Below are 26,962 nucleotides of genomic sequence, written 5' to 3'. Positions count from 1 at the left end.
GAGGACCTGATGCAAGGGGCTTAAGTGGAGAGCAAATGCCTTGAGAATGATTGGGGCAAGGAATGTATGGATGTGCTTTATACAATTGATGTATGTATATGTATGGATTGTGGTAAGAGTTGTATGAGTCCCTAATAAAATGTAAAAGAAGAAAAGAGAAAAAAATGATTAGGGCAAAGACTGTACAGATGTGCTTTATACAATTGATGTATGTATATATATGAACTGTGAAAAGAATTGTATGAGCCCCAATAAATTGTTAAAATTAAAAAAAATAATAAAAATAAAAATTAAAAAAAAAAACATGAGATACCATCTAACACCCCTGAGGCTAGCCCAGATCAGTAAATCAGAGAGCAACAAGTGTTGGAGGGGCTGTGGTGAAGTAGGAACCCTCCTCCACTGCTGGTGGTCGTGCAGATTTGTACAGCCACTGTGGAAAGCAATCTGGCGATACCTAAAGAAAATGGAAATTGATCTACCTTACGACCCAGCCATCCCTCTACTGGGCATATACCCGGTTGAAGCAGCAAAAAAAACACGACCAGTCATATGCGCTCCAATGTTTATTGCGGCACAATTCACAATAGCAAAGACTTGGAAACAGCCTAAGTTTCCATCGATAGATGAGTGGATTAGCAAACTTTGGCACATACACACAATGGAGTATTATGCAGCACTGAAAAGCACCGATGAGCACATGAAACACGTTATTTCATGGGAAGAGCTGGAAGGAATTATGTTAAGCGAGGTAAGCCAGACCCAAAGGGACAGGTACAACATGAGTCCCCTGAGGTAAGTACAATCAGCATGACAGAAATAGAAGAATAAACATCCATCCCACAATAAACGGGAGGAAGCATAGATAGTTGGAGGGAGGACAGGCCACACCTAGGGAGGTACATGAGAGCCCAGCATAAAGAAGGGGTAGTGGGGTAGGGAGAGGGAGAACCGGGAGGGGGAAAATCTGAATGGATGATATGGGGTGGGGGGCAGGGTACTAACCCACCCGGGGGAGAGTATCGGTTGTGTCCCCACAGATCTGGAACATGCATACGGACCCCAACACGACACACCAAACAAGGAGGGCAACACAAAGTACAGAGGTCTACACAAAGAGGCTGGACGACAAGCCGGCCCAAACCAGAATTAGGCCGACCCCCACACTCGAAGGGAATACCACAGAAAACAAAAATAGATCGTCTGGAGTGGGAAAGGAACTGACCCACCACACCACATCCAGAAGGAAGCTGAAACAAAAGAAGGAGAAAGGACGTAGTGGAGTACACCTGGGTCCACCAAGCCCAAAGTCGATAGACCAGCTAGAAGGGCCCATCATACAGAGAGGACCATTCAGCTGACCACACTACGAGATACGACATCCTGCACCAACACATGGCCCTACATGGGACAGCACCTGAGACACAATGGGGGATGGGCGACTGAGCTGACCCCGCCACACTGAGGCAAACACTGGGGGCGCGCAATGGAGCAGCGGAGGAAGCAGAGCAAAGGGAGCCCGAGGGAGTATAAAGGATGGTCTAAAGGCCAACGAAAGGACCTTGAACTCCTAGCAATTTTTCTTTTAATATTTGCTATCTTTTTGCTTAGTCTTTTTTAATTTGTTTTGTTTTTTACCTTGTAAATTTTGTATGTTAGTGGCTTTTCTGCTTATCAGCGTGTCGATGTTGCTTCTGTCAAAGCCATGTTCTTATGGGCCACTTGGGCGCAGTCAAAGTCATATCCATTTGTATGCACATATTACTATGTCAGCAGGTCCACCTAGACAAGATAGGCTGGACAAATAATGAGAGAAGAAAACAACAGGACCAACGGTCCTGGAGGGACATGAGAGCGTGGGAGGTAGGGGAAGGGAGGAGGTGTCGCCCAACACAGGAACAAGGGAACAGCGAATGGTTCAAAACCAGAGGAGGGAGGGGAGGGGAGGACTGGAAGGGAGTGACCAAGAGCAAGGTAACTGTGAGGAACTACTGAATCCAGAATGAAGGCTAAACATGGTAATGGGTCGGGAGGAAAGCGAAAGGAAATAGAGGAAAGGAGTAGGAGGCAAAGTGCATACAGAGAAGCCTAAATACAGACATGTACATATGTAAATATATTTATGATTATGGGGGCAATAGATTTATATGCATATATTTATAAGTTCAGTAGTAGGGTAGCAGATGGACATTGGGCCTCCTCATGCATAATCCCCCAATACAATAGCACCTCGCCCTGCTAAGCAGCCATTGCAGGAGACCCATCTTCCCGACATGATCACTGAAGACAGCCGTGTGTGTAAGCAAATGTGGTGAAGAAAGCTGATGGTGCCCGGCTATCAAAAAAAGATATAGCGTCTGGGGTCTTAAAGGCTTGAAGGCAAATAAGCGGCCATCTAGCTCAGAAGCAACAAAGCCCACAGAGAAGAAGCACACAGCCTAAGCGAATACAAGGTGTTGAATGGACCATGTAGCAGATACAAAGGAACAAAAACAATCATTGTGTGATCACCTTCCCCACATAATGGCTGAAGATGAAAGTGTGCATAAGCAAGTGTGGTGAAGAAGGCGGATGGTGCCCGGCTACTGAGAGATATAGCGTCTGGGGACTTAAAGGCTTGAAAGCAAACAAGCAGCCATCTAGCCCAGAAGCAACCGAGCCCACACGGAAGCAGCACACCAACATAGGTGACCATAAAGGACAGAGGAGACCAGGTCTCCAACATCAAAGGTGGGGTGGTGGTGAGAATCACATCACCGTGAAAGAGGGGGAGTGCATGATGGGGACCCAATGCCCACCTGTAGAGAGCTGAACACCCCTTCCAGAGGGGTAGTGAGGAGGAGATGGGCCACACAGGGTTCAGTGTAACAACAATGAAACTCAAAACCTTCCTCTAGTTCCTGAACGCTTCCTCCCCCCCCCCCCAATCATCATGACCCCAATCCTACCTTGCCTTGTGGACCTGGTTGTACCAGAGGATGTACAGCGGTGCAGTGGGGATCTGGAGGCACAGGGAATCTAGGACAGACGAACCCTTCAACACCAGCGGTGGGAGTGGCGACACCAGGAGGGAAGGGCGTGTAGAAAGGGAGAACCGATCTCGGAGATCTATGTGTAACCTCCTCTCTGGGAGATTGGCAAGGGGGAGGCGGGTGAGGGGAGACGCCGGGGAGTGTAAGATAAGATATAATAAATATTTATAAACTATCAAATGACCTGGGGTGGGATCGGGGAGGGAGGGGGATGGGGGGAAAAAAAGGGAAACCGAGCTGATTCCAGGAACCCAAGTGGAAGGTGAATTATGAGAGTGACGAGTGCAACGAATGTATAAGGGTGCTTTGCTCATTTGATGTATGTACAGATTGTGATAAGAGCCTTATGAGCCCCAATAAAAAGATTTTAAAAAAAAACACCATGGCTTGGGTCAAGCACACCTAATTTCTCCAAGTAAAATGTTTACATGTTAACACTTTAAGTACATATTTTAAGCATATTTGCAATTCATCATTTATTTGAATGTTGCTCCCATGAAGGCTGATTGTGGATTTAAGTAAAGTAAACAAAATTCTTGACAAGCTCAATATTTTATCCATTTATTTTGATATTGCTTATTTGTTTGGTATCGATGATTTCTGTTTTCTTGACAGTGAAGTATAACCCATACTAAAAACTCTATAGACTTTAATCTTCGTCAATAAATGTTTCAAGTTCTCATCAAAAAAAAAAAAAGTCAGACAGGAACAGATCTGGTAATTTAAAAACCCAAGTCCTAAAGAAGGAATAAATCTACATGAGGCACAACCTCATTTACCTTGGGGGCACAACAACAAAACAGTTCATGCCTGGCTGCCACCACCAATAACAATGTCATAATAATTGATTTAGGAGAGAATGGGAAAGAAATATGGATCAAAACTCTAATTCTTATCTAAAAAGAAGATGAAGAGCAGAGAATAGAAGACTTCTGAGACACTCTTTAAACATAGAATAGATTCTATTCCCTGAGAATGCTTTTTAAATCATTTTATTGGGGGCTCGTACAATTCTTATCACAATCCATATATACATCTATTGTGTCAAGCACATATGTACATTTGTTGCCATCATCATTCTCAAAACATTTGCCTTCTACTTGAGCCCTTAATATCGGCTGTTCATTTTCTCCCTCCATCCCCCCTCTCCCCTCCTTCATGAACCCTTCATAATTCATAAATTATTATTTTGTCATATGTTACACTGTCCGATGTCTCCCCCCACCCTCTTCTCTGCTGTCCATCCCCAAGGAGGAGGCCATATGTAGATTCTTGTAATTGTTTAGTATTAAGGCAACAAATGGACATGGAACCTCAACTCAAGCACTTACTCAATGCAAGAACAAGTTGTTCTATCAAATTGGCATTCCAGGATGCACACCTTCCTGACACAATTGCTGAAGAAAAATGTGTGCATGAGTAGGTGTGTTGAAGAAAGCTGATGGTGCCTGGCTATCAAAAGACATGGTGTCTGGGTCTTAAAGGCTTGAGGATAAAAAGCGGCCATCTGGCTGAGAAGCATCAAAGCCCACATGAAAGAAGCATATCAGCCTGTGTGACCACGAGGTGTAGAAGGGAGCAGTTATCAGACATCAAAGAACTAAAAATCATATCAGTAGATACGATCACTGAAGACAAACATGTGCATAAGCAAATGTGGTGAAGAAAGCTAATGGTGCCCTGCTATCAAATGATATAGTGTCTGGGGTCTTAAAGGATTGAAGATAAACAAGAGGCCATCTAGCCCAGAAACATCAAAACCCACATGGAAGATAATGCCTTTTATCAGAATCAACCCTGAAAAAACAAACTCCTTGCTGTGAAGTTTATTCTGACACACAGCAACACCGCATAGCATTTCCGATGCTGTAGATCTTGACAGAAGCAGACAGTCTCGGCTCTCTTATGCTGAGCAGCTGGGGAATTTGAACCACCATGTTTTCTACATAAAGTAGCCCCCATTTCTGTTTCCAGCCTGTCATAAGAAATAGAATGCTGCGGATGTGTAGTGCTGGCGTTCTCCCATGGTAAAACCAGTCGGGACTTTGTGGCATTGCCCCTTTCCATGGGCGTATATTCCCCTAGTTGTCACCGCACCCACCGTGCTCCTTTACAGGCACAGGTTCCTGGCCTCAGAAAGCACTTTAATTGGTAACCTCAGGGATCTGAGGTCTGTGATCTCTCTGATGCCTCCCTGTCATCTCAAAATGTCTGTAATTTTCGATGAGCAAACCAATAATTACATCTTATATATAACCCCCATTTCAGCAGTGTGGAAATAAGCTGGAAAACCTTAGTACAAGACCAGACATAATTCCCATAACCAAATTTTTTCTCACTGTATTTCTCTGGGCGGTGGCAGATGTCCACCTCTCTCTATATCTTCCTCTGAGACAGTGACTGTCCTTTTAAGGTTCAAATCCTCAAAATCAAATGATGTACAGAAAAAACAAAAAGAAATGTAAAGGCCTCCTTGCTTTTCTTTAGAACTGCTCTTTTAAAAAATGTCATTTACTTATTGGGATTGATACATGTATCAAAGAATTCCACAATTCAATCATGTCCAGCAAAATTGTACATTTGCTACCACAATCAGTTTCCAAACATTCTTTTTGTATATGTACCCCTTGACATCATCATCCCTTCACCTGCCACCACTTCTGTGTCCCCCTCCCCACTAAATCCTTATTCCTCTCACTGACTCTGTAGGTTCATCAGTCCTCGTTTTCATGCACCAAAAAATGGAAAAACAATCCCGCGATTTCAAGAGGGTGAACCCCCAATGACATAACACTCCTGAGATGCCACTTAATATGCACAATAAAAAAACAAACAAAACATTACAAACCCAAATACCTAAGCTTTGTTTGGCTGAGGCATGCAAGTTTAAAACTCACAATTCCATAATCTGAATATTTAGCCAAATCTAGCTGACATCTGAAGGGGGTTAAAATGTTTGTGGAAAAAATGGGAAGAAAATATATTGGAATATTTACATTAACTTTTTTGGACTCTTATAAATCCTAAAAGATATCCTAATTATTTAGGAAATAAAAAATAAGTATGCGTTTTGCTTACTCCAGCCCCATTCCCCTCTCTTCCTCGCAATTTTCCCCACAGTACACATTTCCTCCCACTTCCTTGTTCTCCTCTTCCTCCTTGTCCTCATTACTTCTCCCCTGACTGCCCCTTTGTCCTCATGAGTCCTGTCTACCTCCTCTCCCAGTTTACCAACTGAGTTAGGCTAGGGTCTGATGACAGAGAGGTTGAGGAAGCAAAGCGTGCAGCCTTTTTCAGACAAAGATTTTTGTTGTTGTTGTTGTTGTTTTACTTTACATGTTTCCTGCTCATTTAAGGGCCACGTGAATATTTCACCTGATATAGAATGTTTTCATTCAGCATGTACACCTTCAATCAAAACTTGATTTATTTAATGTATTATAGTGGTTGGATTTGATCTGCTTCTGACAACAGCAGACACTGAAAACCCTATGGGTCACAGGACAAGATCATTGTGAGATGATGATTTGAGGACAGCTAACAACAACAACAACAACAAAGTATCATTGAAAGCTTAGAGTTCATAGTTTTTGTTCATAGTTTTTAAATATAGATGTTGACAATTCATGAAGATGGTGATCGCACAACATAATTGATAGTTTTAAACTTAAATATACAAGCAAAAATATGGAATCAACAAGTGCTGCATTGCCTATGTTTTTGCTTAAAACAGTTTTTAAATGCACCTTATCAAAGGAATCTGTGTGACTATGATGTCAATTTTGTTTGTGGAAGCAGGATTGACATTCGTGGACATGAATTTTGTGGAAACTTCTAGTTTGATCACTGTGTCTGATACTGACTTTTTGGTTTCTGAATGATGTTTTGATACATTACAATAATTATTTCCATTCTTCGTATAAATTAGTATCTTTAGTAGTTATTAGGGAAAGAACCAACATGGATGCTTAGTGCAAGTTAGTAGTTCACACTTACCAGCTCTGCAGGAGCAAGATAGGGCTGTTTTCTGCTCCTATAAGATTTACCATCTCAGAAACCCTAATGAACGTTCTACTCTGGCCCACAGGGTCGCTATGAGCCACAGTTGACTCGATGGCAGTGAGTTTGTTTTCTGTGGTTCTTTAGTAGTGAAACGACTTTCCTCTTAGAAAGCTGACTGTGTGTGATCAGTTTTCCCACTCCTATATTATGTAATCACTTGTTAAAATGCATGTACATCCTTGAATTAATTAGACCTGCATTCTTCAATTATTTTTAATATAGAGATTTGTTTCCATTCCTGGAAATGTACTCTCCCCTTGATATTTATTGATTCCAGTTGATAAAATGTCATTTTTTGTTTTCATATTAATGAATCAGCTTTAATAACAAAATTACATTAAAATGGATTCATTTTCTGGGAAGGTTTAGAATTCCTTAAGCAAAGCCAATTATTCCAGCACTTCAAGAAAACTGTGCTCTAAGTATTTGTCATTTTTTTTTCAAACTAATTATCTTATGAAACTTGTTAAAACTGCTTCTACTTTCGGGATTTCAGTTTAAAATTCTCTAGTTGTCTGACTCCAGATATGCTTCGCTCTTCTAAAACCCTCTAGCTGGTCATGTCTCATTACAGAGGCTCAGTTCAAGTGTGGGGCAGAATGCCTCGAAGACACAATTGAGTAGCTTTCCAGGAGCCCATGTAAACGTTGGTGCATCTAACACAACTTTTAAATTAAACACTTTTGTGTCAGGCACTTACTTAGTCAAGGAAAATAGGCCCATTTGTGGGGTGGGGTGGTAAATAAACAGATAGAAATTGTCAAGGATTTAATCTTGCTTGGATCCACAATCAATGCTCATGGAAGCAGCAGTCAAGAGATCAAATGACACATTGCATTGGGTAAATCTGCTGCACAAGACCTTTTGAAAGTATTGAAAAGCAAGGATACTAGTTTGAGGACTAAAGTATTCCTGACCCAAGCCATGGTATTTTCATTTGCCTCTCATGCACGTAAAAGTTGGGCATTTATAAGAAAGACTGATGAAAAACCAATGCATCTGAACGATGGTGTTGGGGAACAATATTGCAAGTACCATGGGCTGCTAAAAGAACAAACAGGTCTGTCTTGGAAGAAGTACAGCTAGAATGCTCTCTAGAAGTAAGGAGAGAAAGACTTCAAATTATATACTTTGGACATGTTATCAGGAGAGACTAGTTCCTGGAGGACATCATGCTTGGAAAAGTGGAAGCACAGCAAAAAGAGGAAGGCTCTGTGTGAGATGAACTGACAAAGTGGCTCAAGCCTGAGAAGCATTGTGAGGATGGTGCAGGCCCAGGTGGTGTTTCATTCTGGGGCACATAGGGTTGCTAGGAGTTGGCATTGAGATGTTAGGAAATGAGATATTCGGTAACAGCACCAACCAACAATGAGCAGAAAAGACAATGGCATTACTGAAAGTGTTCTTAGGTTTTCCCTGTGATCTTGACATAGGTTAGTTTAGGGTATGGTATGGGCATTTTTCATATCCCACTGCTATTGACTTCTAGAGTTGCTATTAATGGTTCTCTCCTAACACAATTCAACTGCCTAGGTTTGCCTTTCTATGCCTCAGAGAGACAGCAGAGATCTTAGCAACATCTAATCAGGGGTGATATAATATCAGCTATGGAAATCCTGAGTAGTCCTGGTGGTTGGTGCTGTAGGGTAAGTGTTAGGCTAACAACCACAAGATTAGCGGCTCACAATCAGCACTCCATGAGAGGAAGATGAGGTTATCTGTTCCCATAAAGATATATGTCCTCAGAAACCCCATACAGAGGATCACTGTGCCTCAGAATTGACTTGGTGGCACTGGATTTTTGGCATAGCAACTCTGATCTATTACTCAGTATCAGGTCTCCCATGCTTCTCACATCCAGACTTTACATTAAGAAACAACAAACCCGGTTTCTTCAACTTGGTGCAAGTCTCTATCTTCCAAGCATAAGCAGGATGTTATTTTTCATTGATTTATCACCTACTAAGGTACACATTCAATTATATTGGCTAAGCATGTTCATTGTGATTTTAGGTTTATTGTGCCAACTAGGCCAATAGGAACATGTGGGCAGAGTTTAATCAGGGCATAGCTTGATTGGAAGGCAATGAGATAAATGGCTTTCCAAGACCCGCTCCCTCTCTTCCTCCCTGGTGATTGGACAAGCATGCTGCTGCTTTAGCTAGTTCTCTACCTCAACTGTGCGCTGCACTACCTGGGGGCCAAGCCAACTCATGGATCATGTCGCTTGAGCTTGAGGCTGGTGAATCCTGTTCCCATGCATCACTTGAGTTTGAGATTTCATTGATGAGGCATGCTTCTTTGCTAAGCTTCTTTGCTGCCGGCTGTTGATGACCCACCCTGCTGTTTTCTGCCTTCTGGAAGACTGCCCATCTTGCCTGAGAAAAGACTCCACTATGTGCTTCCTTGACCTTGGACCCAGCAGCCATAGGTGAGTTACAGGACTTTCTGTATATTAATTGTTTCATGAAAGTGAGTTCAATTGAGTCCTCTTACTGCTGTGTGGACTAATCAGCTGTTATAGTCCTTCTTGCTGTATAAACCTATCCATATATATAATTAGAAGTGTCCTGGTTTTGTTTCCCTAGAGAACCCTGTCTAACACATGGATCCCCAGTATTTCAGTGGTTAAAGCACATTTCTGCTAACTGAAAAGTTGGCGAGTTGAATCCAACCACTATTCCACAAGAGAAAGACTTAGCAGTCTGTCTTGAAAAAGATTTACAGTCTTGAAAATCCTATGGGGAAGATATACTCTGTAATTATATGAATTATAACAGACTTGGGACAGAGCATTTGGTCTGGTTTGGGTGAGCAGGTTTATCTTACAGATGCAGACAAGATGATTAAGGTTCACCAGGTTTCCCAACCAGTACAATGATACTTTTAATTTCTGTTGTATTTTAAGCGAGAAAACTATCCATTAGTGGAGGCTTGTAAAAGATTGAGCTCAGCTATGGAGGTCAGCTATGAGCTGAAAGGTGGGAGGTTTGAATCTACTCAGCATTGTTTCTGCAGATAGGCTTGGCAATTTACTTCGCAAGATCAGTTCTTGAAAGCTCCATATAACACAGTTCTGCTCTGACACACATGGAGTCTCTGAGTCAGAGTCAACTTGACAATAACTTGTTATAGATAGAAATTGACAGGATAATACCTCAGAATGGTTCCCACTTGAGTAAGAAAGGCCCTCTGTGGGCCTTGGCTTCTACTTTGTAAAGAGTGAGCAGTAACACATTCATATTTCATAATTTGTTGTAATAACTAAATATATCAATTCATGCTTTAGCATTCACTAGAACTTTATCCTCATCATTTCAAGCCATCTCATGATTTGGCTCACATTTTTTTGTTCTCCTGACATGGGCCTTTTGGTTTTGTTTTGGTTTTTCATTGTTCATATTAGGGTTTATCTCAGATGTGTTGTTATTGGGGGTCACCCTCTTGAAGTTGTGTTACATGTTTTTCTCTTTTTCGGTAAATGAAACTTCAGACTGCTGAACCTATAGGGACAGCAAGTAGAATAAGGGTTTTGGCGGGGAGGGGGGTACAGTTGTGGTGGTGACGGGGGAAGGGGTATAAAACGAAGATGATGTCAAGGAGTCCAGGAAGGGAAAGAATACTTGGAAACAGATTGTGGTAGCAATTGTACAATACTGCTTGATGTGATAGAACTATGGAATGATATGATATATGCATTAAGTTCCAATTAAACAAAATACATTATCCACTAGAATTCTAACATTCTGAAAAAATGTATATATGGTGAGCATTTCAGGTAACTTTTCCCACCAGAAGACCTACTTGGTTCCTTCCATTGATTAGAATATAATTAAATCCTGGGGGCACTCACCTTCCCCAGGTTTACTTGGTCTAGTGTCACTGTACCTGAACAAGGTGGATGCTGCAGAGGGTCTAGATGGCACTAACAGTATCTTAGTACCAAGAAGTTGAGAGTGTATTAGGCCAGCAAAGACTGCATGCGGTGAGTGCTTCATGCTAAACACTGGGGACACCAAGAACCCTCAGGGAAGAGATAGCATTTCCAAAACTATTGCCAAACCAAACACTTCGACCAGAAGATGAAGGTCTTACATTCACTTTTCCAATCTCTCTGCAAATGTCTGTCACGAGTCTTTTAAGAATATGGATTTTTAATGGTGATATTAAGAGATAAGTATGAAATGTATTTGAAATTATGGATGTATAATTTTATAATAATTCCTTGGTTAATCTTCTTGTGATTTCATCTTGAGGTGATGCATTTATTTCCTCCTTCAATAACGTGTCTTCCAAAGATTTCCCAAGCTAACCAGGTCTCTCTGTTCCATATTCTGGAGACTTCAAGAAAACAATACTACTGAGAAGTCAGCCTAGTAACAGTGTTGCAGTTAATAAAATGCAGTTAAATAACACACGTCAAAGGGGCTGGAAAACTTTAGAATCTCTGGTAATCATTATGGTTATTTATTTAAAAGGCGTTCTTTGTGAAGTCTCTGTGCTATACTGAATGGGTTTTTTTCCCCATAAAAATACTTACTATAACCTCAAACCTTCAAGGTGAGAATGATTAGTGCTGTTTTCCAAATGAAAAGCCGAAGCACACAGAGTCAAAGACAACTTGATTCAGAAATGGCTCCAGAATGATCTTTTCCTGTGCATTGTATGACAGTGACCACTTTGGGACTATTTTTTTTTGCTTGTGTATGCACACAGAAAATATATTTTATCATACTTTATTTTTAAATGGTGAAATTCTCACATGATACTTTTCTTTAAATAAATCCATTTCTCCAACCCTTTCACATATTTGTTTTACATGATCCAGCATGAAGTCTAAACTATGACTCACAAGTTCTTTCTGCCTCTCCCAACTGCTTGATCGTCACTTACCACCAGCCTGATCCAGAGCCAGCTGAATTCCTAGAACTAGATTCGTATTTCTGTCACCCTGGACCATACAACTGACAAGCAGTTTTATTTGCCTTTTCATCAATGGAAAGTAACTCTGGTTTCAAAATTCACCATACCACCCAGAACTCCTCCCGGTTTTATAGCATCTCACTTAGACACTGCCTGATGTCCAATAAGCAAAAGCATCTTGGGGTCTCCATTTAAATGGTTGCCAGGATCTATGAAGTAACTACCCATATCCCTGATGGTGTGGTCATTTTTCTGTAATGATTGTTACACAGGAGCACAGGGAACTCTGAAGTTGAAACTCTTGGAACAGAATTGATTCATGAAGAGAGGAGCTAAATATGATATGGTGATGTCAGAGATGCTGGGGGAGCTGTTTGCACTGCTGCTTGAGACTCTGAAAGCTGATGAAGCTTTCCATAGGAGAATAATTTTCCTATAACTTAAAGTATTAGAATGTTCACATTATGGCTTTTAGTCCATAGGAGGGCAATGCTGAGCTTCAGGAAAATCCTTCCAGGTTTTAGTTTTTTTCCCTAAACAAAAATCAATGAATTGATACAATGAACCAATTTAAACATATTGAAAGAGTATAGTTGTTTAAGGATACCCCATGTCACATACAGACTGACTTCAAGTGTGTCAAACTGGAAGTTACCTTGTAAACAGATGTAATCATCTTTGTCACTGAGAGCCAAGCTGCTGCCCACCCCTTGGAGGAAGCTGTATTCCTTTGCTTAGCGTTGCTTTCTTTTAGGGGTTGAGAGACATGAAATTCTTGACAAGTGGAATGGTATTCTTTTATGTTCTATGCACTCTGTGGATGATGTATCTGCTTGCAGGGAAGAGGATACTTCTAATTTCTGACCCACTGTGGGCAGAACTACTGTGCCATCATGGTTAAGTCTTGGGCTGCTAACCACAAGAGTAACTCCATGAGAGAAAGACAGGGCTTCTCACTCGGGCAAAAAATTAATCTCAGCCTCCCCTTACAGAAGGGTCTCAGGGAGGAGAGGAGCCACTCAGGGTGCAGGATAGCACCAATGAAACATACAACTTTCCTCTAGTTCTTTAATGCTATCAATCCGCGCCCCCCACTATCATGATCCCAATTCTACCTTACAAATCCGGCTAGACCAGAGGATGGACATGGGTACAGATCAGAGCTGGGAACATGGGGATTCCAGGACAGATGAACCCCTCAGTAGTAAGAGCAGAGATATCAGGAGGGCAATGGGGAAGGTGAGGGAGAAAGGGGGAACTGATCGCAATGATCTACATATAACCCCCTCCCTGGGGGATGGACAATACAAAAGTGGGTGAAGGGAGACATCAGACAGTGTAAGACATGACAAAATAATAAGAATTTCTAAATTTTCAAGAGTTTGTGATGGAGGGAGGGGAAAAGTGAGCTGATACCAATGGCTTAAGTAGAAAGAAAAGGTGCTAGAATGATGATAGCAACAAATGTACAAATGTGCATGACACAATGGGTGTATGTATGGATTGTGATAAGAGTTGTATGAGCCCCCAATAAAATGATTTTTAAAAATTAGTCTCAGATACTCACAGGTGCAGTTCTACCCTGTCATACTAGGTTGCTGTGAGCTGGAATCACTCAGTGGCCGTGAGTTAGATGACTTGGAGTTGACTTGAGGGCAACAGACTTTGGCTCTAACCAAATGCCATTGGAAAGGTCATGAAGTCAAGAGTAAGCCAAGTGTGACTAAGCAAACAAAACATATAAAGTGAGTTATCAAGAAAGAAATATTAGTTAAATTTGAAGGTATTAAACTAGGTCATATCAGAATTATTTTCATGGAAGAATTCATGGGCCAATATGCCAGATGGTCATTTTAAGATATATCCAAAACAAATTCACCTTAATTTTTGATATAACATGGAAAGAGTTGAAATATATTCACTCCTCACTTCACATGAATAGGTTACAAAGACCAGGTCATTATGCAAAAATCAGTGTTTTGTGAAGCTGGACGAGGACTACATCATGACATAATTGCAAAACTCTTGAAAATTGTGGGGTACCCGAGTTGACACATAAGCTTAACCATCTTAGTCTTGTACATTGGCATTTGTAAGTTATCCTGAGAAGTCTGAGTAGGTTTTAAAATATTGTTGCACTTGTGAAACGTCAGAGAATGAGATAGCCAACAGGTGAGGAGCAGGTATATGTGGTCTGGTGGGGAAGTGCTGTGAACCTCATATCGGATTCTGTACACTGAAAGGCAATCTTTCTCCTCTCAGTTTCCCTATGCCTCCTTCACTAAAAGATAGGCTTCTGAATCTTTTAATCTGACCTCTGGATCACGGTACAATATGTCTAATTAATATCATCATCAAACAATGCTCTAAATTCTTTAATTAGCATAATTTACAAGATGGGAAGACTGAAATCCAGGCCCCACAAGTCCCTGACACAAAGAGCTTGCTCCTCATGACCGAGTCTCGGTTGAAGAGTGAGAATCAAACACTAAGAGAAATTATACTTGGGGAATTTCAGAGTCAGGAAGATTAAAAAAATCTTTGAAGTTCTCTTCAGTATCTTTTGTTTACTGTTAAGTTGCTGGATGTTCCTTTGTGCCCCTGACTAAAGTGCCCCTGACTCAACCAGGATATTTTTAATCCCCTCGTGTGCATGTGAAAGTTGGACATTGAACAAGGAAGACAAGGAAAATGTGATGCCTTCGAATTATAGTGCTGGTGAAGAATATTGAAAGTAATATGAACTGCCAAACGGAAAGCCAGATCCGGCTTAGAAGTACAGCTTCTCCTAAGAATGCTCCTCAGAGCCAAGAGTGGTAAGACTTTGTCTCAAATATTTTGGATGTATTACTAGGAAAGACCAATCCCCAGAGAAGTACATCCTGCTTGATAAAGTAGAGGGGCAGCGGGAAGAAGGAAGACCCTACATAAGATGAGTTGACACTTTGGCTGAAACAATGGGCTCAAATATAAGAACCGTTGTGAGGATGGCGCAGGACTAGGCAGCATCATGACGAGTCGGCATAGACTCCCTGAACCCTAACTCCTGGTTTCTGGTTGGATGCTGACTGATATGAATGCCTAATGGAGCCAAAAGAAAGAGCATCACAGGATATAGTCTTTGGATACACTTGCATTCTGGAACATCCTATCCCTAGACATATAGAAATGGAGATCAGGAGACCCACTGTAGAGAAAGAATGGCAGAGGTACAGACAAAGAAGGCAAAGGACAAAAGAAGATGAAAGATAACAACTCCAGGTTAATGTTAAGCTGAAATTTGAATTTGGAAATATGGGAACAGCTGGGGACTAAATTATACATAGAAGTTTCTAACCCATTAACGGAGACTTATTTCCATTCATGACCTTCACACTGTACATGTTTCCACAAGTGAATTAATTCTCAAAATTATAGACCTAAACTCATTCTTCTTTGTAGACATTAGCAAATGTCTTGATCAAATTGGATTACTTTCAGAGCCACTCAACACCAAATGAAAGAAAAAGGCTAATAAATTTGCTTTAATAAGAATTCCAACTCATAGCAATTACAAACAACAGAGTAGAATTGCTCTTTTGGGTTTCTTTCTTTTAAAAAAAAACATTTTATTAGGGGCTCATACAATGCTTATCACAATCCATACATATGTATACATCAATTGTATAAAGCACATCTGTACATTCTTTGCCCTAATCATTTTCAAAGCATTTGCTCTCCACTTAAGCTCTTTGCATCAGGTCCTCTTTTTTCCCTCCCTCCCCATTGCCCCCTCCCTCATGAGCCCTTGATAATTTGTAAATTATTATTTTGTCATATCTTGCCCTATCCAGCATCTCCCTTCACCCCCTTTTCTGTTGTCCATCCCTCAGGGAGGATGTCGCATGTAGATCCTTGTAATCAGTTCCCCCTTTCCAACCCACTCACCCTCTACTTTCCCAGTATCACCCCTCACACCCCTAGTCCTGAAGGTATCATCCACCCTGGATTCCCTGTGCCCCCAGCTCCTATATGCACCAGTGTACAACCTCTGCTCTATCCAGACTTGCAAGGTAGAATCCGGATCATGGTAGTTGGGGGAGGAAGCATTTAGGAACTGGGGGAAAGCTGTATTCTTCATCGGTGCTACATCGCACCCTGACTGACTCATCTCCTCCCCTAGTCCCCTCTGTGAGGGGATCTCCAGTGACCGACAAATGGGCTTTGGGTCTCCACTCTGCACTACCCCCTTCATTCACTATGGTAAGATTTTTTTTTTTGATGATGCCTTATACCTGATCCCTTTGACACCTCGTGATCGCACAGGCTGGTGTGCTTCTTCCATGTGGGCTTTGCTGCTTCTGAGCTAGATGGCTGCTCTTTGGGGTTTCTAAGACGAAATATTTATAGGAGCAAAAAGCCTCATCTATCTTACATGGACTGGCTAATGGGTTTGAACCACCAATCATGCTAATACCCACTGTGCCACCAGGAATCTTTTTTCTATATCCAAACATTACTAACTTTGGTCTAATTACTAACAACAGGATGTCAATGAGTCTTCAAATCTGATTGAAACAGCAACAGTGTTATCGTGACCATGAGAACATTCAGTCAGCATGAAGGCTCAGACCCTGTGGCATGCGCCTTGCTCTGATAGGGAGCTGGCCAGAAAGAAGTTCTCAAAAGGTTATGTAGAATGTTAAAGGCTAAATTTTAGTTCATCTACCTTACAATTTTAGTATATTTAATTTTAATATTAGGATAGTGTCAGATATCCTTAAAAACTGCAAAGAAACAAGAGTTCATATATATATTGTTCCCAGTTATCCCTATTGTTAGTATCTTATATCACTGTCATACATTTTTCAGATCTAATTATTAGCTTAATATTGCTCGTGCAAAGCCCATACATGGATTAAGAGGAATTTGGGCAAGTGGGCAAACAGAGCAGGGAAATACTGCATGCCTTCAAATCAGGCAAGGTGTGCAGCAGGGTGGTATCCTCTCACCATACTTATTCAATCTATATGCTGAGAAAATCACCACAGAAGCTGGATTATATGAATAAGAATGTGGAATTAAGATCGGAGGAAGGCTTATTAACAACCTGTGATATGCAGAGGACACCACCTGGCGTGCTGACTGTGAGGAAGCACTTGCTGATGAAGATCAAGGATTTCACCCTTCAGTATGGACTACAACTCAATGTAAAGAAAACCCAAATCCTCACAACTTGACCAATAAGTAACACCATGATAAAAGGAGAAGAGTTGAAGTTGTCAAGGATTTCATCTTACTTAAACCCATAATCGCTGCTCCTGGTAGCAGCAGTCAAGAGATCAAAGGACACATGCATTGGGTGAATCTCCTGTGCAAGACCTCTTGAAGTGTTGAAAAGCAAGGATGTTATTTTGAGCACTAAAGCATTCCTGACCCATCTGGTGTTACCATTCTTCATTGACACATCCAATGAATTTGAAATGATGTGTTTCAGAATACTTGAACGCATACTTGGGAAAGAGCTGAACTACTGGCCATGAACCATGCTTATGGGGTGGTCACAAATAGTGCATATCTCCTTTCTTTCTCAGTGAAGGAGCCCTGGTGTCATTGTGGGTTAGGCATGGGACTGCTAGCCACAAGTTTAGGTGATTCCAACCACCCACTGCTCATGAGAGAAGGATGAAGCTGTCTGGTCTCATAAAGATGTCTCATCTTGGAAATATTATTTAATGTCTCTATGAGTAGGAATTGACTCAGTGGAAGTGGATCTAGGTTTTTGATTATATCTAAGCACGTGATAAAGTTGTAATTCTATATCTCTAAGCTCTGGTATTAGATATCACTATGTGATTTGCATTAGCAATAACAATGTGGATGAGAAGCAACAAGTGAGCCAAAATTAGTGACAAGGAGGGTATGAGAGGCCTGGTAGGGATTCAGCATGGGCAATGTAACCGAGAGAAATTACTGAAACCCAAATGAAGGCTGAGTGTGATAGTGGGACAAGAGGAAAGTAAAAGGAAATACAGGAAAGAACTAGGTGACAAAGGGTATTTATAGAAGTCTGAACACAGGCATGTCTATATGTAAATATATTTATATAGGATAGTGGGGAAATGGATTTACATGCATATATTTATAGGTTTAGTATTAAGGCAGCAGATGGACAATGGGCCTCCACTCAAGTACTTACTCAATTCAAGAACACTTTGTTCTATTAATTTGGCATTCCAGGATGCACACCTTCCCAACACGATTGCTGAAGACAAATGTGTGCATAAGCAAAAGTGGTGAAGAAAACTGATGGTGCCAAGCTATTAAAAGATATAGCATCTGGAGTCTTAAAGACTTCCAGATAAACAAGCAGTCATCTAGCTGAGAAGTATCAAAGTCCACATGGAAGAAGCACACCATCCTGTGACCATGAGGTGTAGAAGGGACCAGTTATCAGACATCAAAGAACAAAAAATCGTATCAGTGGGTGCCCACCTTCCCGCTATGATCACTGAAGACAAATGTGTGCATAAGTAAATGTGGTAAAGAAAGCTGATGGTGGCAGACTATCAAAAGATATAGCGCCTGGGGTCTTAAAGGCTTGAAGATAATCAAGCGGTCATCTAGCTCAGAAGCAACAAAGCCCACATGGAAGAAGCACACAAGTCTGTGTAACCACTAGCTGTCGAAGGGATCAGGTATCAAGCATCAAAGAACAAAAAAACCATACCATTGTAAATGAGGGTGAGTGCAGAGTGGAGACTCAAAGCCCATCGGTAGGCAACTGGACACCCCCTTACTGAAGGGTTGTGGGGAGGAGATGAGCCAGCAGGGTAGCAACGATGAAACATATAACTTTCCTCTAGTTCTTAAATGCTTCCCCACCGCCACTATCATGGTCCCAATTCTACCCTACATATCTGGCTAGACCAGAGGATGTACACTGGTACAGATAGCAACTGGAAACACAGGGAATCCTGGACAGATGACCCCTTCAGGACCAGTGGTGAGAGTGGTGATGCCTGGAGGGTGGAGGGAACATGGGTGGACAGGGGAACTCGATTACAAAAATCTACATATAACTTCCTCCCTGGGAGATGAACAGCAGAGAAGTGGGGGGTGGGGGAGAGACATTGGACAGGGTAACATATGAAAAAATAATAATTTATGAATTTTTAAGGGCTCATGAGGGAGGGGGAAGGGAGATGGGGGAAATGGGGGGCTGATATTAAAGGCTCAAGTAGAAGGCAAATGTTTTGAGAATGATGATGACAACAAATGTACAAATGTGCTTGACACAATGGATGTATGTATGGATTGTGATAAGAATTGTATGAGCCCTCAATAAAGTGATTTAAAAAAACAAACAATGTGGGTAACAAATGATTCATCCAATGTGTAAGGAAAAGTTTTGAAGATTTTCTGAGATTCCCACATACCTATCATATTTTATTCCCATACACCTATCGGCCTGAATGTGAGGGATACAGCAAGCAAAAGCCCTCATAGGGACCTGAACTGAATGTGTGGTAAAAGCTGAAAACATCATTTATTATTTTAAGCCTTTGATGTCATTATGATGAAGTTATGATGTCATTTGTTACTTTATGGGAATGTAACAATTTGAAATATAGAATGTGATTCTACCTATTGCTTGCCCCATTGGCAATATGTAAGAGAGGTCAGAATGGATTGGAGGATGCAATTTATGCTATTTGAGACTTTCCCATGTGAAAGACAGCCTATTAAATAAAGCTCTTCCTTAACTTTATATCTGCCATATTTGTCAATTATTTCTACTTTAAAGACTCGATTATCTTGAAATACTTCCTTTTGTTTTAAATTCATTGTTCCAGTGAGGAAATTGAGGTTTAGCATGTTGATTAAATATTTCAAGGTCACATGAACTATGAAATATTGATGGATTTTCTCCTTTTCTTGTACTCTTTTCATTGCATTGTGATATTTGATATTATAGCATATGTCAAACAACAGTATTGAATGCTATGTTTATGGTTTGTACCATCTCTTTTATACATGTGGAAGCCTAGAATATAGAAACTAAGGCATTTCTTACAGAATGATAAAGGTAGGACAATTAATAGAAAGAATGGCAAGACAGGATTTCAAATGGCCTGCATGCATTGTAAGGCTAAATAGATAGAAGAAAATATAGGTATACGAGGACTCCAGGAAGATGGCCGCCAGATGGTAGCTCACGCCCGGAGCTCTGAGGAGATCGGTGAGTTGGGAGAGTTGGGGGCGGAGTAGGGGTATCAAATCTGCCAGTTCGATTCCCAAGACCACTCAGAGCATCTTTCGGACCCAGAGGTGGACCCCTCCCACCTAATCGTCAGGGCTCCGTGCAGACACCCGTGGTCTCTGGTGTGGCACTCGGGGCGCCCGCTCTGCCGGGACTGGCACTACAAGGCAGCCAGGTGCACTGCGGAGGCTGCACCCGCCTCGGCTATCCACGCAAAACCACCAGTTAACCCTCACCCCACCTCAGTGTGTCCAGGGTCTATGTGTATGCTCCAGCCTGCATACCCCGCACCCCATGCAGATTCGGGACCCACCCAGGCACCCCTCGCGGTCCAGGGGGCCAGACCCTCAGGGGGCCAGACCCTCAGGGGGCTAGACCCTCCCCCCCCCTCACGGGAGGCATGGCCTGGCACCACAGCCAGGCGGAAGGAGAGGCTGCTGTCTTGCCTCAGTGCTCTGTGCAAACTGCCAATTAGACCTGCCCCACGCTCAGGGGTCTCAGCCTAAAGGTTCCCGCCCCATCACTGAGCTCCTTGCAGATTCGCCAGCCAGGCCCCTCCCTTGGCCTCCCCCACCCCCATCCCCACCCCACCCTCGCCCCATACACGCGCACACCCGTGCGCAGGGGCACACACACACACACACACACACACACACACACGCAGAGATTCCCATCCTACCACATCGCTTCAGGCCTGCCAGGCAGAGGACTCAAGTCTGGCAGAAGACTTTGCAGTTGGGGCATAGGAACCCAAGCCATTGCGGCTTGCTCACTGCATTTGCCCTTCTCCCTGCTCACTCTGTCCCACCCTTTGGGTTCCAAGCAGTGAATCTGCACACCAGTCTTGGACCCCACTTCCACCTGCCTAATTGAGGGAAGTGCCGCTAGCCAGAAATATATCACATAACCCCAACCCATCCCCTAAATATTCTCCCCTGCACTGGGGCCAATACTTTCTATCAGATGGCAGGGTGCCCAGCTGCAAACAGCCCCTAAGGGGAACTAAAGGTGACTGCAGCACAAACCATAGGCCAAGGCGAGAGGGAATCCCCAGCAGGACAAAGGTGAAACTCAACCCCATGAGACAGTTGGCTAAAGTCAACCAGCTGAAACACCAGCACCAACTTCCCAAAGAGAGAGCCCAGGCCTCTGAGACACCCAGGAAAATGATACCAATTTCCAACAAATCGACCAAAAAACAGCAAGCTGCTTCCACAGTTGCAAAAAGAAAAGAGAAACAAAATCCAATGTCAGAGGACCACCTGGACCTAATAGCAGTCATAGAAAAGGTAGAGGTTGACCTCCCAAAGAAAGAAATATTCAGGGGAGACTCCGGATAGGGCAAGATATGACAAAATAACGAGGTATAAATTACCAAGGGCACATGAGGGAAGGGGGAAAGGGGAGGGAGGGAAAAAAAAAAGAGGACCTGATGCAAGGGGCTTAAGTGGAGAGCAAATGCCTTGAGAATGATTGGGGCAGGGAATGTATGGATGTGCTTTATACAATTGATGTATGTATATGTATGGATGGTGATAAGAGTTGTATGAGTCCCTAATAAAATGTAAAAAAAGAAAAGAGGAGAAAAAAATGATTAGGGCAAAGACTGTACAGATGTGCTTTATACAATTGATGTATGTATATGTATGAACTGTGATAAGAATTGTATGAGCCCCTAATAAATTGTTAAAATTAAAAAAAAAAAGAAATATTCAGAATACGGTTTGGAGCCATACAGGACATGAGGGAAGCATTACAGAAAAAGGATGAAATGATAGAGGAAATAAAGGCCCTGCACCAAAGGGAAATACAGGAGTTAAAGGGCGAGATAAGAAAAACTAATAGCAAACTCACAGACTTCGCCCAGAGAATGGAGGAGGAGAGAACCACACCAGTGACCTAGAGGTTTTGCAAGCAGAAATTAATAAATGTGAGAAAAGTCTAACAAGTCCATCAGAAAAGCTGAAGAAAATGTCAGAGCTATGTCTGACGCTATGAGAAGGAACAACATCAGAATTATCAGCCTGCTGGAGAAATGCACATCAAGGAAAGCAGCATCCAAAATAGTGATGGAATGCTTGGAGGAAAACTTCCCTAACTTAATGAATGAAAACCAGGCAATTATCCAGGAGGCTGAAAGAACGCCAGCTAGACTGCATCCCCAACAGAAGTTACCAAGACATATAGTTGTTAAACTATCCAACTTTGAGGAAAAGGATCAAATTATGAGAGCAGTTAGGGAAAAATTGACAACCACATATAAAGGCAAGCAGATAAGAATATGCTCAGACCTGTCAGCAGACACTGAAGAAGAGGAGACAGTGGAGCAGCATATTCCGAAAATTGCAGGAAAATAACGCAAACCCAAGAATACTCAATCCGGCAAAATTATCTATCAAAATTGAGGAAGAAGTGAGAGTCTTCCCGGACAAGGAAAGCCTCAAAGAATATGCTAAAAGGAACCCAGCACTACAAAAAATTATCACTGAACCAGTATGGTCAGAAGAACAACACTCACCAAGCTCATGCAAGAGATCGGCCACACAGAACAACTCTACTAAGAGACCATCAAAGGGAAAAACAGCTCCCAAGACAGAACTGGCTCAACAGTGGAAAGAAGGCAAGATTTAACCACAAATACACATATGCACAACCCACAGAAAAGAAAGGGAGGTAGGAAAACACCCAACACAAGAGAGATAAAATGACATCACAGGGTCCACAGATAAATGTAATAACCCTGAATATTAATGGTTTGAACTCCAGCCTTAAGAGACAGAAGCTAATAGACTGGCTTGGAAAACACCAACCCTTGATCTTCTGCCTACAGGAGACACATCTCAACATTACAGATAAAAACAGGCTGAGAATCAAGGGATGGAGACAATATCAGGCAAACTCTAATTCAGAAAAGCAAGGATTGAAATCCTAATCTCAGATAAAATTGACCTCTAAGTGAAAACCATAAAAAGAGATAAGGATGGACACTATATAATGCTCAAGGGAGCATTGTATAAAGAACCAATAAGCATTCTAAACATTTACTCGCCAAACAAGCATCCAGCAGAATATGTCAAGCAAGCACTTGCAAAGGAGGAAAAAAGAAATCACAGCCTCAACAATTATAGTAGGTGACTTCAAAACACCACTCTGAGAAAGACAGATCACTCAGAAAGAAAGTCAACAAGGAGACTAAAGATCTAAACACTACAATTAGATAACTTGACCTGATAGATATCTACAGAGCTCTCCACCCAAACAAAAAAGAATTCTCATTCTATTCAAGTACACATGGTACATTTATGAAAATAGGCCACATGTTAGAGCAAAAATTGAATCTACATAAATTCAAGCACATTGATATCATACCTACCTCTCTCTCTCTAACCACTGTGCCATAAGATTGGAAATAAACAAAAGGAAGATAAAGAAATCAAGGGCAAACCATTGGAGAATGAATAGCTCTCTATTGCAAAAGGAGTGTGTATTGGCTCGGGTCAGATATGAAATTAGGAAATTTCTAGAAACCAACGAGAATGAAAACATGACATACCAAAAATTATGGGGCACAGCAAAGGCAGTCATCGGAGGAAGAACTGACACCAATCCTACACAAACGCTTCCAGACCATAAAAAAAGTGGCAAACTTCCAAATTTCTTCTATGAAGCTAGTATAACTCTAATACCTAAAATGGAAAGGATCCCACAAGAATTGAGAACTACAGACCAATTTCCCTAATTAACATCGATGCAAAAATCCTTAACAAAATACTAGCCAAGAGAATACAAAAATATATAAAACAAAAAATTCACCATGACCAAGTGGGATTCATACCAGGGATGCAGGGGTGGTTCAGCATACAAAAGACCATTAGTATTATTTGTCACAGTGAAACAACAAAATATAAGAACCACATGATAATATTGTTAGATGCAGAAAAAGCATTTGACAACATCCAACACCAATTCATGTTTAAGCCACTCAAGAAGATAGGAATGGAAGAAAAATTCCTCAATATAATACAAGCTATATATGAAAAACCAACAGTCAATATGATAGTCAATGGAGAAAAGACGAGGTCAATTCTCGTGAAAAAGGGGACTAGACAGGATGCCCCTGTCCCCACTCCTATTTAACATCGTGCTGGAGGTCCTAGCTAACAATGTAAGGCAAAGAAAGGACATCAAAGGTATTCGTCTGGGGAAATAAGAAGTGAAACTATCATTATTCGCAGATGATATGATTTTATATATGACAAATCCTAAAAGTTCCACAAGAGGAGTACTGGAAGCAATAGAGGAATATGGCAGAGAAGCAGGTTACAAGATCAACAAACAGAAGTCTACACACTACTATACACATCAGGCAAGGGCACAGAAGAGGAGATCAAAAAGCGGGTACCCTTCACAATAGCCAAACACAAAATGAACTATCTAGGGATATACCTGACTCCAAAAACAAAAGATCATGTTTGAGGAAAACTACAAAACACTATTAAAAGAAACCAAGGATGACCTCAACAAATGGAAGGAGATCCCATGCTAGTGGATTGGCAGAGTCAATATTGTAAAGATGTGAATTCTACCCAAGGCATTATATAAGTTCAATGCTATCCCAATCCAAATTCCAGCGACTTTCTTCAAAGAGTTGGAAAAACAGATTACCAACTTCATATGGCGAGGGAAGAAACCAAGAATTAGCAGAAAACTCATCAAGAAGAAGGACCAAGTCAGAGGACTTGCTTTATCCGACTTTAGCACCTACTACACAGCCACAGTGGTCAAAACAGTGTAGTACTGGTATACTGATAGATATTCAGACCAATGGAAAAGGATTAAAACCCTAGAAATAAAATCACCAGAATACAGACAACTGATCTTTGATAAGGGGCCCAAAAGTATCAAATGGGAAGCAGATGTGCTCTTCAATTCATGGTGCTGGAAAAATTGGATATGTAGCTGCAGAAAAATGAAGCAAGACCTTTACCTCACTCCATGCACAAGAATAAACTCAAGGTGGATCACAGACCTTGAGGTAAAATCCCAAACTATTAGGGCCATCAATGAGGGAATTGGGACAAACCTGAGAACCTTGGCACAGGGATTACATAGGCTATCAGAAATCGGGAAGACACCAACATGGAGGAGGCACAAATTGACCAATGGGACATACTAAAAATAAAACACTTATGTACTTTGAAAGAATTCACTGAGAGAGTAATAAGAGAGACTACAGAATGGGAAAACATCTTTAGCAATGACACATCAGACAAAGGCCTTATTACTAAAATCTACAATACACTGCTAAACTACAACAAGAAAAACAACCAATTGTCCACTCAGGAGGTGGGCAAAGGACCTGAGCAGGAGTTTCTCAAGGGCAGAAATCTAAATGGCCAATAAATATATGAGAAAATGTTCCAGATATCTAGCCATAAGAGAAATGCATATTAAAACAAGTATGAGATATCACCTAACACCCTCAAAGATAGCCCAATTCAAGAAATCAGAAAGTAACAAGTGTTGGAGGGGATGCGGAGAGATAGGAACTCTTTTCCACTGCTGGTGGACCTGTAGGTATGTACAACCATTATGGAAATCGATTTGACGGTCTCTGAAACAGTTGGAAATTGAGCTACTTTATGATCCAGCAATCCCCCTACTGGGCATATACCCAGAAGAGACAAAAAACAAACCACGGCCAGATATCTGTGCCCCAATGTTCATCACGGTACAGTTCACAGTTGCAAGGTGTTAGAAACAGCCCAAATTTCCAGCAACAGATGAATGGATTATAAAACTCTGGTACATACATACGATGGAGTATTATGCATCCCTAAAAAGCATTGATGAATGCATGAAGCACATCGCCGCATGGGAAGAACTGGAGGAAATTATGCTAAGTGAAGTAAGCCAAGCACAAAAGGACAAGCACTACATGAGTCCGCTGAGGTAAGCTCAAAAAAAATTCAAAAGGGGCATAGGGAAGAAGATGCTATATACATAAGTCCCTGGGGTGAGGCCCAGGTAATATGGCAGGGGCCAGACTAAACTCAGGGATACATATGAGATACATATGGTAGCCCATTAAAATGGAGGATGGAAAAAGGTATGGGTACGGTGGGCACTAACCCACACAGAGGGAGGGTGTTGATTGTGTTTCCACAGGGAAAGAGAGACAAGACTTCAACACAGAACTCCAAGAAAAGAACGCAACACACTGACATGAAGCAGGGAACCTATAGAGAGGCCTGAGGGGTCAGCCCCATTACCATCTAAGTGGACAGCACCACCCTCGCCCCAAGAAGAATTCGCTTCAGAGGACAGCACTGACACTACAGCTCAAGAAGAGGGAAAGAGGGACTGGTCTGGTCAGAGCACACAGGAGCCAACGAGTGGGCATAGGGGAGAAAAAGAAAAGAGTGATGCACGGCCTGGCTCACCAAGCCCTGAGGACAATGTTCCTGCTCAGAAAAGCAGTGCACAGAGATAACCACAGGGCGGCCCCCACCATGGGACACAGTGTTCCTCATTGACCCATAGCACCATTGGGGACAACACTAGAGACACACAGTGGGAAATGTGCCTGCCATGAGCTCACCATGCCGAAGTCAGCCTCTGGGGGCATGCAGCAGAGCAGCAGGGGAAGCAGAGAAATGAAGTCTCTAGGGATAGAGGAGGTGCCAGTCATGGCACCTCATCA

Source organism: Tenrec ecaudatus, chromosome 8 (assembly GCF_050624435.1).
Source record: "Tenrec ecaudatus isolate mTenEca1 chromosome 8, mTenEca1.hap1, whole genome shotgun sequence".
Taxonomy (NCBI): domain Eukaryota; kingdom Metazoa; phylum Chordata; class Mammalia; order Afrosoricida; family Tenrecidae; genus Tenrec; species Tenrec ecaudatus.
This window is presented reverse-complemented; position numbering follows the sequence as displayed.